At 37.4% G+C, this 3,734-nt stretch overlaps 1 non-coding gene across 1 annotated transcript; it reads left to right on the top strand.

Annotated features, from left to right (window-relative positions):
• Positions 1-275: 275 nt before the first annotated feature.
• On the top strand, positions 276-382 carry LOC127116173 (small nucleolar RNA R71). The gene has a single exon (XR_007801151.1). It is a non-coding gene; the product is annotated as a small nucleolar RNA R71 (small nucleolar RNA).
• The last annotated feature ends 3,352 nt before the right edge of the window (positions 383-3,734 follow it).

The following is a 3,734-nucleotide window of genomic DNA, read 5'->3' as shown; positions in this document are numbered from 1 at the left end:
AATTTAAACTTTCAATTTTCTGGACCAGAGCATCCACTTTTGCATTAACATGATCAAGGTTACTTATCTCGTACATGCCGGTTTTCGTTTGAGGTTTTTCCACCATTGTTCGTTCGGTTCCCCACTGATAGTGGTTTTGGGCCATGCTTTCGATAAGCTGGTAAGCATCAGCATAAGGTTTGTTCATTAGTGCACCACCTGCAGCGGCGTCTATTGTTAACCTTGTGTTGTACAAGAGACCATTATAGAATGTGTGAATTACTAACTAGTCTTCTAAACCATGGTGTGGACAAAGTCTCCTCATGTCTTTGTATCTTTCCCATGCTTCGAAAAGAGACTCGTTATCTTTCTGTTTAAATCCATTTATCTGGGCTCTTAACATAGCTGTTTTGCTTGGCGGAAAATATCGGGCAAGAAAAACTTTCTTCAACTCGTTCCATGTGGTGACAGAGTTGGAAGGGAGAGACTGAAGCCATCTTCTAGCGCTATCTCTTAATGAGAAAGGAAAAAGACGAAGTCGAATTGCCTCTGAAGTGACACCATTAGCTTTAACAGTATCAGCGTATTGAACAAATACGGATAAATGAAGGTTTGGATCCTCGGTAGGATTTCCAGAGAATTGGTTCTGTTGCACTGCCTGCAACAATGAAGGTTTGAGTTCGAAGTTGTTTGCTTCGATTGCGGGCGGAGCAATACTTGAATGCGGCTCATCTTGTGATGGAGCGGCGTAATCTCTAAGAGCACGAGCTGGTTCTGCCATCTCGGGTATCGAAGGGAAAATGTTTTTGAAATCAGGAAGTTCGACAGGAGGGAGATTGTTTGCAGCACGATATTCCCGAATTCGTCGTAAGACTCAGAGATATAGTTCGATATCGTTGATTCGTAAATAGAGCGGTTCGCCTTGTGAGCGAGTGCGTGGCATACAAATCGACGATAGAAAGAAAAGAAAAAGAAACCTTAGTCTCTACAGCGTAACGGAAGAGTTATGATATCGACTAAACAAAAGTCCCCGGCAACGGCGCCAAAAACTTGATCGCAACTTTATGAGTCGAATTTGGGGTACAAACTGCAAGTGCACAGTTCTATCGCGTAGTTTTAAAAGATATCGATCCCATAGGGACTTATGAATCGATATACCGTTATCTAAGGTTACTTCGTAAAGCTAAGGTGGATAATGTTTGATTGTTTGGGGAAAAGCTAAAACTAAAAAAAATAGAATCTAAATTAAATATCAAATAAACGGATATCGGTATGTAGTTCGGCGTAATTAGGGAATCAATTCTTTGTCGGTTTCTTGGTTTTAAAATAAATCATTTCAGTTGACTTTGTTGATTAAAAGTTCTATCTCAAACTCTCGCTCTGTTGAATAAACCATGATTTTATGTTAACGTAGCTGTCACTTATAATTAAGTCAAAAACCATTTTTTGAAAGCAATAAAGTCCGTAGAAACTCTTTTTAAGAAAACACTAACCGTTTAAACACCCTTATCTCAAACTCTCGCTCTGTTGATTTAGGTTATACAATTAAATTCGAATGCTTAACTCTCGTCCTCACATTCAATCTTTAAAAATACTTTTTGGAAAAGATTAGAATTTAATTAACTCTAAAAATTGCTCTCGCCCTGATCTAGAATTAATATCCAATTTACACTGTCCAGTTAAAACCTCAAACTTTCTCTCTATTGATTTTAACCTCTTTATGTCCTTTACTCTCGTATAAAAAATTTGTTATTAAACCTGTAAACTGAGACCGTAAAAAGAGTGATTTTAATTTCAAATTTAATTAAACCGACTTAGTTTTGATCCCTTATTCCGCTTACTCTACATACCGATATCTAGGCGAATTAGCCAGACATGCTAAACGAACTTAAATAATTATATGCATAAACAGACTCATCTCAAGCAAATAATATAAATAAATAATAAAACAAAGCATTAAACAATAATGAACCTGAATAATTTAAACAGTAGTCTTGAACACTCCACCACAAGCCGGTAGGATTTGTTCTTGAATTCTTCAACTAACCAACAAATTAAAACGAAGGAATAAAAAACTAGATTCTAACGTAAGGTTAGATCCGGTGAAAAAGTTACACAATAGTTTCCGGTGTGGAAACTATTATGTGAAAATAAATTAAGTGCTAGAGAGGAAAATAGAGTTGCAAGAGAAAACAATAAAAATTGCCAAAGCGGTATGTAAAAGGTATGCTCAAACTGCTGAAAAAAATAAAATTGGAAAATGCCGAAATCTGGAGAAAGCGTGGAAACGTGGAAGTGTGGAACCTCTGCAGGGTTTGCAAAGTTGCTATTTATAATGATGCTTTCCGTAACGGTTTTCAAAGCAGTCCGCGTCAAGGAGTCTTCACGTAACGGATGCATCGCCGTGGAAATAGGATTCAGCGTGTAAACGTGGACTCTCAACGTCTCTGAAGGCAGAAATGTAGGGGGATGGCGTGACGTCCGTCACACCATGTGTGACGCTCGTCACATAAGTGTATGCAGCGTGACGTTCGTCACAACATCCGTGGCGGTCGTCACAGGCACGACGCCTGTGTCTTCTTTGGGCTGGGCTTGGCTTTTGCTATTTGGGCCTTTTCATTCCTTTTTGCACCCCCTTTTCTTCCCTTTTTTACTTGTGCTTCAAATAAGACACCTGAGACAAATAGAAAGGAAATACCGCGTAATATCTAATAAAATGCAATAAATTGAAATAAATAATAATAAAATTTAATTGAATTAAGTCCTAAAATATGATATAATTTCATGTTATCATCACTAACAAATTATCTTACTATGAGTGTGAAAGGATGATGGGTTTAATATGATTGCACTAGAACAAAAAAGGACGAAAATGAAGGAGAATGGCGATCCAAAACGCAGCGGAATTTAAAATTTTCTCCTTTAATAATCCTTACGAATGGGCATGATCAGTGATAGAATCGTTACCTCTTGTGGCGATCACGAACGTTGAACGATGACAACGCCTCTACTCAGTCCACACGAACGGATTCCTTCAATCTCAGTGCTAGCTGCTACGAATGAAGGCTTTGAGTGAGAGAGAGAGAGAGAAACGAAATGCAAGAGTGACAATGCTTCTACCCAAGGGTTCTATTTATAGAACCACTTATGTGGGCTTCAAGCTAAAAGCCCACTTAAGTGTATTTTGGCCCATATCTTATAATATGCCCAAAATCACTTAAGCGTATGGTACCTTACCATATTTCGTATTCCATTTAAGTGCATCGTACCTTACGGTGTTCCTTAGTTACTCTATCTCTCATCAATCCGTCCTTTGTGTGTGACACTGTAGGTTTTTGCGACGTTGGAAATTATATTAAATCATGCATTTAACATAATAAATAGTGAGCGGTATCTAGCAACACATCACTGCTACTGATCGGAAAAATAGCAAGGGTACTATTTTTACCGATGTAGTAATAAGGAGTTTTATTTCCAAGTATCGATCTCAAGGATTGCGTAGGAATTACTTATTTTAATTTGATTCTATCAGAATAAAAAGATAATGGTTTGGTTGTTTTGGAATTTATAATAGTAGACACAAAAATAGTAAAAATAGTTGATTAAGATAAAAGATGCTAGGGTGAGTGGTTGAGTTAACCGGTTATGAATTCAGTCCCGATTTCCTTAATACATATGATACATTCAATCACCTAACCTCAGAATGTTCTTACTTAAGTCCTTAAGGAAGAAACTATTAAACTACCAATTCTTAC

This window comes from Lathyrus oleraceus, chromosome 1 (assembly GCF_024323335.1).
Source record: "Lathyrus oleraceus cultivar Zhongwan6 chromosome 1, CAAS_Psat_ZW6_1.0, whole genome shotgun sequence".
Taxonomy (NCBI): Eukaryota; Viridiplantae; Streptophyta; class Magnoliopsida; order Fabales; family Fabaceae; genus Lathyrus; species Lathyrus oleraceus.
The sequence above is the reverse complement of the archived record's forward strand: the minus strand, read 5'-3'. Positions and strand labels throughout refer to the sequence as shown.